At 39.9% G+C, this 16,332-nt stretch overlaps 1 protein-coding gene and 1 pseudogene across 2 annotated transcripts in view; both read left to right on the top strand.

The window, feature by feature from the left end:
- Window positions 1-16,332, top strand: part of GMDS (GDP-mannose 4,6-dehydratase) — a 686,242-nt gene that overhangs the window by 87,895 nt on the left and 582,015 nt on the right. The gene's annotated exons all lie outside the window — the stretch shown is intronic.
- LOC308516904 (PEST proteolytic signal-containing nuclear protein-like) lies at window positions 9,002-9,855 on the top strand (annotated as a pseudogene). Its single transcript has 2 exons — window positions 9,002-9,041; window positions 9,419-9,855. The product of its transcript is annotated as a PEST proteolytic signal-containing nuclear protein-like (transcript).

Below are 16,332 nucleotides of genomic sequence, written 5' to 3'. Positions count from 1 at the left end.
TATGGGCACCTAACATAGAATCCCAGACATGAGGGCTACAGATGGCAAAAATCCGTGGTGGCAGTGCCAACTCAGCAAATTCTGTGGGCATGCTATTGGTGTCATTTTTTTGAAATGGTTCAATTTGGTTAAATTTGGAATAAAATAGTAGTTTTCCTTAACACATACTTTGTAACACATATTTTGTGCTTATGTAAAAACCTGCTAGGTTCTCTGCTCAGATAATGAGAAAAGTTTTTCTTTTTCTGCACAAAAATATACAACAGGACTTTTGAAAGTTATGAGGGACACAAGACCATCTTTGGCTGTGCGTCCCAAGCATTGAAGTACCTTTAGAATTCCACCCTCTAAGCAGCAGCATCCCCCAATGGCTGTGTCAACCAGGATGCCGTCCTAAATTTCCAAAACCCACTTAGGGCTATGGGAATGTAGGCTGTGAGAGCCAGTGGTATGTCCCTAGCAAATTACTTGGCTTTGTTTATTCAACAACACTGTTAAGAACCTATCTTTCAGGTAGTGATAAGTGCCACAGAGTGCAGAATGAATGACATGTGTTTCCTTCCTGAGGGAGCTCATTCATGTGTGTGAGAAAATACAGACAGTATATGTCCATGTAGTATAAGGGGAGGGGAGATAATTTGATCACAGGTGAGATCCAGAGAAGAAACCATGTATGGATTATTTCAAAGATAAGCTTTGTTCCTTCTACCTTTACATTCTCTCCCATGATGTGCCAGGTCCTTAGGATCACGGCCAAGAGGACACTGCCATCAGGAATCACTGGGTGGGAATTCTAGCTTTGTCCCTTACAGGAAGTGAGAACCTGAACAAAAACTTATTTAAGCATGGGCATTCTCATCTGTAGAAATGAGGATAATGAGATTATCTACATAATAAGGTAGCTGTAAGAATTAGAAGAGAAATGCTGGAATACTATTCAGTTGTAAAAAAAGAAGGAAATCTTATCCTTTGAGACAGTGTGGATGGAACAGGAGAGCATTATGCTAAGTGAAATCAGTCAGTTAGAGAAAGACACATGATTTCATTCATCTGTGGAATCTAATGAACAAACTGAATTAATAAGCAAAATAGAGACAGACTTATAGAGCAGAATGACAACTGTCCGGGGTGGGGATTGGGAGGGCTGTGCGGGGAAGGGTCAAGGGATTGAGAAAAAAGAAAAGAAAAAAGAAAGCTCGTAGACATGGACAACTGTGTGGTGAATGTCAGGATGTCAGGGAGGAGGTATTGCGGGGGGCGGGGGCGAGTGGATCGGGGGTTATGGTAGGGGAAGTAAAGGAGAGTATGGGGGGCTAAATGATAAATGGTGATGGATGGAGACTTGACTTAGGGTGGTGAACACGCAACACAGTGGAATTGTGCATCTGAAACCTGTGTAATTTTGTTAACCAATGTCACTCCAACAAATTCAATAAAAAGGAAAACTAAAGAAATGCTTTGTAAAGACAGCACAATGTCTATTTTTTAAGAATGTGTTTTCATTGTTTTCTGAGAGAGGAAGGGAGAGGGAGAGAGGGTAGAAACATCAGTAACGACAGAGAATCATTGATCTGGTGCCTCCTGCATGCCTACCACTGGGGATTGAGCCCCCTGCTGGTTCATGGGTTGATGCTCAACCACTGAGCTACATTGGCTGGGCAGTACAATGTCTAGAAAGTGAATGTGTAATAGTCTTTTACCTTTTTTTTAACCAAAAGAGAAAACCAGCAATAAATGGTGTTAGAGTTACTCTCATATTAAACTATGTTTGTGTTTTTTTAAAAAGAATAGTTTATTGATTTTTAGAAAAAGAGAAACACCAATATAAGAGCTCAACATCAATTGGCTGCCTCCAACACGTGATACCCCCCACTTCCCGCTCCCCTGGGATCGAGCTCTCAACTCGGACATGTGACCTGACCAGGAATCGAACTGGCCAGCTCCTGGTCATGGTGTGATACTCAACCAACTAAGTTACACCAGCCAGGGCCTAAGTTTGCTTTTTTAAATTACAAATATTTAAGAAGCCCAGCTGGCATGGCTCAGTTGTTGACTTATGAACCAGGAAATCACAGTTCGATTCCGGGTCAAGGCATATGCCTGGGTTGTGGGCTCAATCCCCAGTTTGAGATGTGCAGGAGGCAGCCGTTCATTCATTCTCTCTCATCATTGATGTTTCTATCTCTCTCTCCCTCTCCCTTCCCTGAAATAAAAATATTTGAAATAAAATTCCAATGGCTTGTAATATCAGGTTTTCATTCCATCGTGCTCTTTTTCTTCCTCCATGGTTATTATCACTGGGAATAAAATATAAAATAAAAACCATTTTGTCTTTTTTTTTTTAGTGTACATTTATTTATTTATTTATTTATTTAAATCCTCACCTGAGGATATTTTTCCATTGATTTTTTTTTTAGAGAGAGTAGAAAAGAGGGGGAAAGACAGAGAAATATTTATGTGAAAGAAACACATTGATTGGTTGCCTCCTACGGGCACCCTGACTAGGGTCCAGGCTGGGGAGGAGCTTGCAACTAAGGTATGTGCCCTTGACCAGAATTGAACCTGGGACCCTTCGGTCTGCAGGCCAACACTCTATCTGCTGAGCCAAACTGGCTAGGGCTTTTAAAATTATTTATTTTATGTTTATTTTTATAAATTGATTTCAGAGAGGAAGGGGGGAGAGAGAGAGAGAGAGAGAGAGAGAGAGAGAGAGAGAGAGAGAGAGAAACATCAATGATGAGAGAGAATCATTGATCTGTTCTCTCCTGCACACCCCTTATTAGGGATTGAGTCAGCAACCTGGGCATGTGCCCTGACTGGGAATCGAACCGTGATCTCCTGGTTCATAGGTAGATGTAAACCACTGAGGAACAGAGCTGGGCGCTGCTGGGAGCCGGTCCATCCTTGCTGCTTGACACAGTCGCTGCAGGGAAGAAACATCTGCACAGCATATGTTTCAAGGGACCTGGCGTATATGACATACTGTTCTTAATATGTTTGCTCACCTTCTTGGTGCTATGTGTTTTAACCAAGGTCACCTCTCCGAGAAAGGTTGTTTCCCCAGGTAGGGATTTTCCCCTGAAGTTAGGGAGGGAATAAAACCCCTTAACTAAGTGCCAGGAGGGTAGTTAATCATTTTAACCACGAGCAATCACTCTTAAGCTACATAATCTTTACTCCCTGGAATGGAGATAAGAAACGCCGTAACCTTTGGAATAGAGAATGATAGGATTGGAATCAACTAGTATAAATACAGATGTAACAAGACAACAGGACACAGAACCTAGAGACAGAACCTAGTGAGAGAACATGGCTACAGAACCTGGCTGGAGAACCTGGCTGGAGAACCTAGCAAGAGAACATGGATACAGAACCTGGCTGGAGATCCTAACCAGAACTTCGCTGGAGATCCTGACCAGAACTTGGCTAGAGATCCTGGCTAGGCTGCTGATCAACTGAACGTTGTCTCCATGTCATTCCTTCTTCACCGACTCCGTCCACACCTTTGGGGACCCCTGGACCTGCTGGGGTTGGACCCCAACAGGGCGCATTTTGTACTTTTAATAAAAGTTGCCAGTTGAATATTTTGAGTTGGCCAAATTGCCTTCCTGAGCTTCATGATTTCTCCTTTGTCTTCTTAAACCTGAGGAGAAATGGAGATAGGAGTAGTGGGAAGATTTGGAGAGAAAAAGAAGTATATTGAAATACATATTAAAGTTTTTGAAGTTTGTGAAAGATTTACATTTGATTATGTAAGTTATCCCATAATCTCACTGAGCTCCATCATTTAAAAAGAGAACTGCTTGCTACACGCTGTCATCAGCTCAGTAGTAATGGAGTTAGGAGTTAGCTTGGTTACAAAATGTTTGAGCAGAATTTATCTCTGTGTTGTAGTGGTTGATATTTGTAGACCTAAACCATCACTTATGTAGTAGAATATCAAAGCCATTCCCTGTAACCAGTGGGACATAGACTGAGAAATAATTACTTTCAGATGTGAAAGTGTGTTTCCAATCCTCCAAAGGAGTGTACTTATTTCATATTCTGCAAATGCCATCAGAGTGAATATGTTCTGGAAGTATATTCAGAACTGTAAAGGCAGGAGATTATGAACTGCAAAGTGAGCAGCATGCCATAGAGCAGTGGCTCCCATTCTTGGTTTCTAAATAACATGCATTTCTGAGCCCTGTCCAGGTATACTTAGTCAGGTTTTCTTAGGGTGGGGCCTGGAGTCTTTGGTTTGAGTTGGCTCCCCAGTTGATTCTGACAGTCATAAAGATTGGGGACTCACCATTATGAACTGGAAAACTAACCTTCCAAAGATAAGATTTGCTCGCCGTTCTAGTCCATTTGATATTTTCACCTGGGTGTTCTCCCTAAATCTTGAAGTCAGCACCAGTAAAAGGAAACATCTACACCCTGACCACCCACCCATTCACCCCAACTCCTGTTATTAGCTTGATTTATTCCCTGCTACCCAGACTTAAAACATCAGATCCCTTTGAATGGTTTTATGCTCATTTATCCCCCATCAGACTAGTTTATTGCCATTTTTTTTTTTTTTTTTCTGAGCAGTTCTCAGTAGTTCCTGTTCATGTTCTCATTGACCCTCACCTGGGATTTGCATTCTCACTGATTTTACTGAAATTAGTTTTCTCCACTAGTTTATATAAATATGAGGGCTGTTTTCTTAGAGCATCGTACTGATGTTGAGTAAACTTAAATGCTTTAGCCTGGTATTCAAGCCCTTCTGTAATGTCATCACAGTTTTATCTCATTCTGTATATCACAGCTTTGGCCATATAGACGATTGACTGTACTTTCACCCTGCCTCACCTTTCTCACAAACCTACATTGTTCCTCCTGGGAATGGTGTCCTTCTGCTTGGGGATCCACCCTATTGCTCTCTCAGTTTTTCATGGCCCAGCTCAATGTCAGGTACTTAATTTAAGGAAGACCTCCTGGTTCCTCTTACCAGATGAGCTGCCATCGCCTTAGAATCCCCTGCGGTATGTTTCAGTTACCGTAGTTGGTTATTGGCTTATCCTTATTATTGGGCATTAAACTTGAAAACCTAGACTAGCTCATCTAGATACCCCTACATCACATAGTAAAGAATCTCAACCATTGTAAATAGGTAAATAACTACTTTTTGAATTCTTTATCATTGAAATTACATGGAAAGTATTTTATTGTTGTAAAGAATAAGAATTGAAACCTCTTACTACCTTTTCCTATCTCAGTAATGAACCCAATTCATAGCAAGGTAGAGCATTTATTTTGGAATTTAAGGGCTGGTTGGTTTTGTGACCTTTTTAGAATAGTTTTAGACAGTTCAGTGAGGCCTCTGTAGAGACTAAAAGAAGGTTCTTGATATCTTTTTTTTAAAAATTAAATCTTTATTGTTCAGATTATTACATTGGTTCCTCTTTTTTCCCACCATAACTCCCCTCCACCCAGTTCCCACCCCACCCTCCGCCCTCACTCCCCACCCACTGTCCTAATCCATAGGTGCATGATTATTATCCAATCTCTTCCCTCACCCCACACCCCTTTCCCCCCCAAGAATAGTCAGTCCATTCCCTTTCTATTTCCCTGATTCTATTACAATCACCAGTTCATACTGTTCATCAGATTATTTATTCACTTGATTTTTAGATTCACTTGTTGATAGATGTGTATTTGTTGTTCATAATTTGTATCTTTACCTTTTTCTTCTTCTTCCTCTTCTTAAAGGATACCTTTCAGCATTTCATATAATACTGGTTTGGTGGTGATGAACTCCTTTAGCTTTTCCTTTTCTGTGAAGCTCTTTATCTGACCTTCAGTTCTGAATGATAGCTTTGCTGGATAAAGTAATCTTGGTTGTAGGTTCTTGGTATTCATCACTTTGAATATTTCTTGCCACTCCCTTCTGGTCTGCAAAGTTTCTGTTGAGAAATCAGCTGACAGTCGTATGGGTACTTCCTTGTAGGTAACTGATTTTCTTTCTCTTGCTGCTTTTAAGATTCTTTCTTTGTCTTTTGCTCTTGGCATTTTAATTATGATGTGTCTTGGTGTGTTCCTCTTTGGATTCCTTTTGTTTGGGGTTCTCCGTGCTTCCTGGACTTGTAAGTCTATTTCTTTGACCATGTAGGGGAAGTTTTCTGTCATTATTTCTTCAAATAGGTTTTCAATATCTTGCTTTCTCTCATCTTCTGGCACCCCTATAATTCGGATGTTGGTACGCTGGAAGCTGTCCCAGAGGCTCCTTACACTATCTTCATATTTTTGGATTCTTTTTTCATTTTGCTTTTCCGGTTGGGTGTTTTTTGCTTCTTCGTATTTCAAATCTTTGTCTTGATTCTTGTGATCCTCTGGTCTGTTTTTGGGAGTCTGTATAATATTCTTTATTTCAGTCAGTGTATGCTTAATTTCTAGTTGGTTCTTTATCATAACATCGAGGGTTTCACTAGATTTCTTGAAGATCTCACTACATTTATCGATGGTCTCACCAGTCTTCTTGAAGAGCTCACTACATTTATCGGCGGCCTCACCAGTCTTTTCGAGGGCCTTATTAAATTTATCGGCGGCTTCTAGACAGTTCTTTAAAGACCTTAAAAGTGTGGTTTTGAACTCTATATCCAGCAGTTTTCTTTCCTCCATTTCTATCGTTTGTGTCCTGTTTCTTTGTCTCGACATTTTTTATGCTTCACTGTGTCGATAGAGTGCCTTTCTGTGCTAAGTGTCCCAATTACCTGAGGTAGACACTCTTGGTGCACCCCCCTGTGGGCTTTGTGCATAGTCTTGTTGTAATTAAGCCTTGATTGTTGTAGTTATCACTGTGAGGAATTGACCTCCAAGCCAATTCGCTGTGAGAATCAGCTGTGTCTGCAGTGGGAGAACTGTGCTGGAGACACTCCTCTGGGGCTAGACTTGCTTCGATGGGGCTTTGGTTCTCAGTGAGTCTGTCCCCTGAGTGTGTCTTTTATGGTTCCACAGAACTGCAAACTAGATGGTCCCACTCTGACCTCTGGGCTTCCTGGCTCCTGAATCTCTAGGGAGGTGCTAATCTAGCCTTTGCCTGTGGCTATCCAGCAAAAGTCTTCCTGCAGGGCTTGGGTGGGTCGGGTCCCACGGGATCAACAGGGCGGGGCTAGAAGTTATGGCTGCTCTCAGTCTTGCCCTCAGAGGCTCTGCTTCTCAGTGTCCCAGTAATCACTGCAAGCCCCTCGGAGAGAGAGCTGCCCTAGGGTTCTGACCTATGCCAGACAGTCCCGCTTCTCCCGTATGAGACTGGGTCCCTAGAGACTCGCCCGGAACTGGAGCTCAGAGCCTGAGACTCCCTCCTGATTGAAAATGACAACCTCGCCCTGAGCCGCCAGCTCGCTCCGCATTCACTCCACACCTTAGTATTTTACTTCTGTACTGCGCATCCTCTGAGTCTCAGTATGCTTTTCTCTTTCCTTCTAGTTGTAGAATTTCCACTCAGCCAGCCTTTCTGTGGTTCTGGATGATGTCCGTTCCGTCTTTTAGTTGTATTTTTGAAGTGGTTGTGCGAGGCAGCAATCTCCGGTGTTTACCTATGCCGCCATCTTGGTTTATCTCGATATCATTTTTTTATAGGCAGCTTTAAATTACTTTTGGTTGGAAGTAAATATTAAATATGGAAAAGCTAAAATTACTTCTGTTTGACTATTGATGTGTTTTAGCTAAATTGAACTTTGTGTTTTAGGAGAGAATTCTGAACATTTAGGTAAAATAATCAAATCCATATTTCAGTTGTATATAGTGCAGGAGCTCTTGTGCCCCCTTCCCCTATGACCCCCATCACTTTATTTTATTATTATTTAAAAATATATTTTATTGATTTCAGAGAGGAAGGGAGAGGGAGAAAGAGAAACATCAATGATGAGAGAGAATTATTGATCCGTTGCCCCCTACTGGTGATCGAGCCCACAACTTGGTCATGTGCTCTGACAGAATCGCACCATGACCTCCTGATTCATAGACTGATGCTTAATCACTGAGCACATCAGCCAGGCGACCCCCATCACTTTATATCCTCCCTCTTCTTTGGAGATGGATATGTTGCCTCTGAGAATGGGGCATGCTGTCAGCCTAAGAAAGACCAGCCTGAGTGTATAACAAGTTAATTTGTCAGTTATGAATCAACCAGAATTAGGGTGCTGATTATGTCAATGCTAAGCTGAAAGCTCTGCAAGGATCTTGGAGACCTTATTTTTCTGCTTTACTGAGCAAATTCCTTGTGGGCATTGTTTTTAGAGGCAAGAATTGAATTCAGTGAATCTAAAATGAGGGTGCTGGTTTCAGTCTATAATATTCTGCTCTTTAATAATTGACCATATTGAAAACATTTTATTTTTTAAAATATATTTTTATTGATTTCAGAGAGGAAGGGAGAGGGAGAGAGATAGAAACATCAATGATGAGAGAGTACCATTAATTGGCTGCCTTCTTGAATGCCCCACACTGGAGATCAAGCCCTGCAACCCAGGCATGCGCCCTGACTGGGAATGGAACTGTGACCTGGTTCATAGGTTGATGCTCAACCACGGAGCCACACCAGCTGGGCTTCAGAGCATTTAAAAATAATAATTCCTTTGAATAAAGCAATTTCAGCTTGTTTCCCCTAATGTGGGTGTCATTTTATAGAATACTAGTATATATCCACTAGTGGTATTACCAATTACAGTGAAAGAAAGGCAGATAAAAGTCACAGCCATGGTTTAAATCTTTACTATTTTACTTGTTTCACATTTCATCATAAGCAAAGACTTCTTAACTTCATTCTGAGCTCAGTGTTCTCTTCTGAAAAATGGGAATAATGATGGCACTGCCCTCATAGGCTTGTGAATGGATTAAATGAAGTGATGGATAGCAAACACATAGCACTGTAGCTCTCATGACACAAAAATGCGAGACATTTCTGTGTTTTTTCCACTTTGTACTTTGTGTAACAGCTTGGTACCTCTCCAAGGAGTAGCTTAGGTGTACTTGGATGAGAGTCAGGCTTGTGACTGTGACTAATGGGACCATAGGTGAGTCAAATCCAAAGAACTATGAATGCTTGTCAAGTGATGAATAAAAAGAATGGGACTTGCTTCACAAGTATTTTATAGGTCTTGCTAGTCACTGTGACTTCGTTTTAGACCAGTAGGGTGGAGCTGAAGTAGAATCTGAAAACATGAAAGGTCTGTCCTTCACCCGAGTCAGGAATGCTTTACCCCCTGACCAGTGCGGAGAGAACCAGCTGAACCCAACCTCTTCATCTGTTCTTTTGTGAACTTGACTTGGGAACAAATGATGGCATTGCTAAATTAATAAAGCAGACATGATATGTAGTAAGATATAAAGCAGGAATCTAGGATATTTAAATGAGCTGGCAAAGTTTTAAAAATATTCATTGTTTTGGGAGGAGCCACAGCGAGCTGGAGCCTCCTGAGTAACGGAGGAGAAAGTTCCAGTCACAGCGCTGAGAAGCGATCAGCTGAAGAAGAAGCTGCAGACCTCCCAACAAAGCCTACAAAGATATCCAAGTTTGGATTTGCCATAGGTAGTCAGATGATAAAGAAAACCTCATCCATATCCATCTAACTTGGATCAAGTAAACCTAAAGAAACTGTTCCAACTCTTGCTCCAAAAACCCTTTCAGTAGCAGCAGCTTTTAATGAAGATGAAGATAGTGAACCAGAGGAAATGCCTCCAGAAGCAAAGATGAGGATGAAAGATATTGGAAGCGATACACCAACATCAGCAGGACCAAACTCCTTTAATAAAGAAAGCATGGGTTTTCTGATATGGGAGTGAAATATAAAATCTCATCTTGGAAATGTCCATGACCAAGACAGTTAAATGATATGTTTTGAAATTGGGGCATGGGGTGGGTGTAAAGTTAAAAGGAACAGTTTCCTTTTTAAAGAATGATATAAGACTATCTTTGGAACCACCTTTTTTAAATTTTTTTTTTTTTTAAGATTGAGTGGCACACTAATAAATGAGAGTTTGAAATTAGACGTAATTTATGTTTTACATACATATTTCAAAACATTTGCTAATTTTTTAGTTTCACATAATTAGTTTCCAAAGGTTACAGATAATTTTTAAAAAGTCAGAAATGGTACCTTTCTAAGAATTGCATATTTTTTAGACACAACTATTAGTGCATTAAAAGGGAAGCAAAAAAGTTATTGTCTGTTTAAACTGCAATTACTCTAACCTAACTCCATTATTAACCAAAACTTTCTGGCTCCCAGGAACAGCCTTATAAAGAGGGAGTATTATATTGGGAGGAAAATGTTACTGGAGTATTGACTGAAAGTGAATTGGATAAAATTAAAATGTTGCTTTTTTCCCTAATGGGCATTTGTTTTGTTTCAAGTCAAACTAGATATTGCATTGCTATCGGTGGATACAGAGGCTTAGCTCTTTAAAAGAAAAATTTTTAAATTTTATGTAAACTGTTGAGTATTTGATATAGCCCACTTCACCTTAATGGGCCTTGTCTGCCTTCATTAGTCTACAAAGAACAACTGCTACCAAAGTAAATCAGTATTTTAAATGTGCTTCTCTTGGTTTTTGTTATTAGCTTAGTTCCTTGTAAGCATTTCCACCAGACTTGAGGCAGGTCATAGGAAGCTGTTTCTTTTAAAATACAAACCACCACCAAAATTTTTAAATGTACATAAAACTTAACTACAGTGGGGCCTTGACTTACGAGTGTCCCGACTAACGAGTTTTTTGAGATACCATCTGTCTCTCGGCCGATTTTTTGCATTGAGTTGATAGAGTAATTTGAGTTAATGAGCTCCTTAACGAGCTCGGTCTCAGAACGAATTAACCTCGTAAGTCAAGGCTCCACTGTATTTGGCTGTTTTTATTTTTTAAAAGGTAACAGACAGCAAAAAAACAACATTGTGTCAAGATGGGAAATGAGAAAGATGCATTTTCTGTAATTTTGTCATAACACTTAAGTTACTAATTTGTGCATTCCATTTTGATATGTACTTAACTACAGGAATTCTTATTTAATACAATAAAATGGTTTATTTTAAGTGTATCATATTAACCAATGGCCTCTCAAAAGCATATTTTTGATATTGAAAATAGAAGGAAAGAAAATGCATCTTTAAACATTTTATGGAATCTTTGACCACATATACTTTGTTAGAGCTATGTGTTTTAGGGTTTTGTTTCGTTTTTGTATTTTTGTATTGTATATGAATTCTTTTTTAATGTAACGATTAAACACATCTTTAAAGGTATAGTCATAGATAAAAGAAAAATGCGATATAATGATTTCCTTGAAAACTTTTACAATGTTAAATTTGCAGGCAGCTTCAGATTGTCTTAATGGTGGTAACTAATCCCTCAGCTCTTTTAAAAAGTAGTAATTCCGGAGAAGCAGCCTGTATATATTCCTAACACTTTGTTCACTTTCATTTATTAGAGTAAGTCCCAAGTAAAACAATGGAAATGTATATAGAACTATTAGTTCTTACCTACTTAATTTAATGATATCAAGATACATGAATTTAACTCACTTTAATGTAGGCAAACTTTTCATTTTTGTTTATTTTATTGTTAAAATAAAATTCCTCTCCTGCATATTCTTTTCTTGACTCAAACGAAATATTAGCCTATGGTCAAGATGGGAGAGAGAAATAACTGAGATGAATGTCTTTACTAAATACCAATAAATTTTTCAAACTCAAAAAAATATTTGTTTTTTTGAAACAGAGTTTTACTAATGTTTAATAAAAGACTTCACTTTAAATTATCAAATATATCGTATACATAACATTATATGTAAATATATATACAGTACTGGTATATATATTTATTTGTGAATTGTGAAATACCAAAGTAAAGACTTTTTTAGTTGCCCATTTGGTTTTGAACACCAGCAACTTGAGAGTACTAGTACATATCCACAAGTAATTTCAGTCCTGCACCTTGATTAGTCAGAGCTTGATATATTTTCTATGTAGGTGGTTGTGTGGTTTTTAGTTTTACTTGACAGAATGGATTTTTTCCCCTTTTAAATTAGTAAACAAAACTAAACAATGGTCTTCAGTGTGTATTATAGGAAATGCTTGAAAGTAGCTAGAGGGGACACCTAATATAGAGCTGAACTTCTCACCTGTTTAATTTATTATACAAAGGCTGGCTAACACATTGTTTCTGTAGAAGTAACTGTAAGGACTTGTTACAGTTCCGCTCTATCTAAGTTGTTTCAGATATTCAGATACTTTAATGGAAATCTTTAAAGTGCCCTTGGCCTGATTTTAGGCATCAGCTAAACAGAATAGACAGACTTATGCCAAGTTCCATTAATTAGCACTTTTGCTATTCTTAAGGTATAGGCCCAGTCCTACATTGCAATAACATAAGCAAGTGATTTTTGAATTGCTGAGCAAAGACCCGGGACCCCTCCCTTCTTCCCCCTCAACCATGGGACCACCCTGAGTCCTGGAGTCCCGCCCCGCGTGGCTGGCACGCCGTGGGACAGCCCCGAGTCCCGGAGTGCCACCCCAATGCCCTGCCTTTGGGTTGTGCGCAGCGGCCGCCAGGCCCTGCACTCGCAGCGCACATGTGGGGCCACAGAAACCCCAGCAGAAGCCGCACAAAGTGGACGCCAGGACCCCCGTGTCTCCATGGGGCTGCAGGAACCCCGGTGGAAGCCCCGTGGAGCACCCGCTGGCCCTGCCCCCACTCCCCCCCACCCTGCGTGCCACCATCTTGTGATGACATTATAGCGTGAGGGTCAATTTGCATATTACCTCTTTATTATATAGGATTCCAACTTAAGTTCACGATAACTCCTTCGCAGAAAGAAGCAGTTGTTCGTTATAATAAGAAATGTAAGATATAGCCAGTTAGCCTGGAGGTCAAATCACCCCCGGTATTGCCGACCGACAACAATCAAGGCTTAACTGCAACAAGACTGCGCACAAAGACCACTAGGGGGTGCACCAAGAAAAGATAAAAAAATGCGGAGACAAAGAAACGGGACACAAATGTCAGAAATGGAAGATATAGAGCTCAAAACCACACTTTTAAGGTCTCTCAAGAACTGTCTAGAAGCTGCTGATAAACTTAGTAAGGCCCTCGAAAAGACTGGTGAGACCGCCGATAAATGTAGTGAGATCCTCAAGAAATCTAATGAGACCCTCGAGGTTATGAAAAAGGACCAACTAGAAATTAAGCATACACTGACTGAAATAAAGAATATTGTACAGACACCCAACAGCAGACCAGAGGAGCGCAAGAATCAAGTCAAAGATTCGAAATGCGAAGAAGCAAAAAACACCCAACTGGAAAAGCAAAATGAAAAAGAATCCGAAAATACGAAGATAGTGTAAGGAGCCTCTGGGACAGCTTCAAGCGTACCAACATCAGAATTATAGGGGTGCCAGAAGATGAGAGAGATCAAGATATTGAAAACCTATTTGAAGAAATAATGACAGAAAACTTCCCCCACCTGGTGAAAGAAATAGACTTACAAGTCCAGGAAGCGCATAGAACCCCAAACAAAAGGAATCCAAAGAGGAACACACCAAGACACATCATAATTAAAATGCCAAGAGCAAAAGACAAAGAGAAAATCCTGAAAGCAGCAAGAGAAAGAAACTCAGTTACCTACAAGGGAATACCCACACGACTGTCAGCTGATTTCTCAACAGAAACTTTGCAGGCCAGAAGGGAATGGCAAGAACCTACAACCAAGATTACTTTATCCAGCAAAGCTGTCATTCAGAACTGAAGGTCAGATAAAGAGCTTCACAGATAAGGAAAAGCTAAAGGAGTTCATCACCACCAAACCAGTATTATATGAAATGCTGAAAGGTATCCTTTAAGAAGAGGAAGAAGAAGAAAAAGGTAAAGATACAAATTATGAACAACAAACATGCATCTATCAACAAGTGAATCTAAGAATCAAGTGAACAAATAATCTGGTGATCATAATAGAATCAGGGACATAGAAAGGGAATGGACTGACTATTCTTGGGGGGGAAAGGGGTGTGGGATATGCGGGAAGAGACTGGACAAAAATCTTCCACCTATGGATGAGGACAGTGGGTGGGGAGTGAGGGCAGAGGGTGGGGCGGGAACTGGGAGGAGGGGAGTTATGGGGGGGGGGGAAAGAGGAACAAATGTAATAATCTGAACAATAAAGATTTAATTAAAAAAAAAAGAAATGTAAAAGTATCTTTAAAATCTGATTTCAAGAAGTTGCAGTATCAAGGCCCATATTGAAATGCTATCTGACCATTAAAAGAATTGTAAGCATTGGAGAACTACAATAAGGCAATGCAACAATGCTTAAAAAAGCAGACTTTGAAGTCAGAGGTTTGGGCTCTGACTGGCTGTGTGACTTCAGCTAAGCTGTTTTTAGGGGGCAAAGGAGTGGGAGGAATATTTTAAGGTTCTCTACTTCGAAATTTTGACTAACTATTCAAGTAAATAAAATCAATTAAATTCTCACTTAAAAATAGAAATAACAATAAAATTTAAGGTGACACACCCATGTGACCATGCTTAAAATTGAGAAAGATACACTATAATAGTGGCACAATTTTTTGACAAAGGACAAGCATAAGGCACAGGTTAATTGCAGGTAAAATAGCTAAGCAATACCTCTCAATCTGAGGTCTGAATGACAGTGGCGGGGGCACTTCAGGACTGTTTAGAGGTGCAGGATTAAATCAATGAAAGCCAAAGAACTGTCAAAACTGACTACCAAAGTAGGCAAAGAGGCCAGAGGCTGGGCATGCAGACTGGTACAGCCATTGTGGAAAACAGGCATACTTCAAAATATCAAAGGACCTCTCTCAAGGAAATAAAAGAAGAATATAGTGGGGCCTTGACTTACGAGTTTTTTGAGATACCAGCTGTCTCTCGGCCGATTATTTGCATTGAGTTGATAGATTAATTTGAGTTAACGAGCTCCTTAACAAGCTCCTTAAGGAGCTCAGTCTCGGAACGAATTAAACTCATAAGTCAAAGCCCCATTGTATAAGGATCTCACCGTACAGAGCCCAGACCAAATAAAACACGCCTGGATCTGTCTGGGGAGATGTTAATGCTGCAGAGAAAGGTGTATACTAGGTGTACTGGTTAATAGTGAGGATTTTTTTTAATAGATGGAGTTACACATATGTTGATATATATGCGATTTGGTATGTATGCTATTTTGTTGTATTGACAGCAAGCTTCAAAATTTCATATGTCAAATTTTCTGAAGGTGTTAACACCATAGACATTTTTACGCTTAAAAAATGTCAAATTTCATGCCAAAAAAAGCGTTTGTGGGATGTTTTAATTCATTACTTTATTTTGAAGAAAAGTGCTGCTGAAAGTTATCGTATACTTCAGGAAGCTTATGGTGAACATGCTCCATCTCAAGATACTTGTGAACACTGGTTTAAACACTTTAAAAGTGATGATTTTGATGAGAAAGACAAAGAACATCCAGGTCAACCGAAAAAGCTTGAAAACCAACAATTACAAGCATTAGTGGATGAAGATGCGTGTCAAACTCAAAAACAACTTGCAGAAAGATTAAGCGTTGCTCAGCAAACAATTTTTGATCATTTACAAGCAATGGGAAAGATTTTAAAGGAAGGAAAATGGGTGCCACATCAACTGAACAAAAGACAAATGGAAAACCAAAAGTCATCAGTAAAATGTTGCTTCAACGGCACAAAGGAAGTCTTTTTTGCATCGAATTGTGATTGGTGATGAAAAGTGGATTTATTTTGAGAATCCCAAATGCACAAAATCATGGGTTGATCCATGGTCAACATCAACATCAACTGCAAGGCACTTTGGAAAGAAGACAATGCACTGCATTTGGTGGGATCAGGAAGGTGTGGTATATTATGAGCTTCTAAAACCACGTGAAACCATTAATACTGATCGCTACCGACAACAAATAATCAATTTGAACCATGCTTTGATCGTAAAATGACCAGAATACGCCAGAAGACACAGCAAAGTAATTTTGCTTCATGATGATGCACCATCACACAGTTCAAAATCAGTTAAAAACATGTTAAAAGATCTTGCCTGGGAAGTATTAACCCACCCCTGTATTCATCAGACCTTGCTCCTTCAGATTACTACTTGTTCCGATTGATGGCACACACATTTTTCTGAGCAGCCCTTCAAAATGTACGAAGAAGTGGAAAATTGGGTCTCTAAATGGTTTGCCTCAAAACAAGTAAAGCGCCAAAACTAGTTTGGCTCGGTGGATGGAGCATCGGCCTGTGGACTGAAAGGTCTCAGGTTCGATTCCGGTCAAGGGCATATGCCTGAGTTGTGGGCACA

Source organism: Myotis nattereri (genome assembly GCF_964212035.1).
Source record: "Myotis nattereri genome assembly, chromosome: 3".
Classification (NCBI taxonomy): Eukaryota; Metazoa; Chordata; class Mammalia; order Chiroptera; family Vespertilionidae; genus Myotis; species Myotis nattereri.
This window is presented reverse-complemented; position numbering and strand designations above follow the sequence as displayed.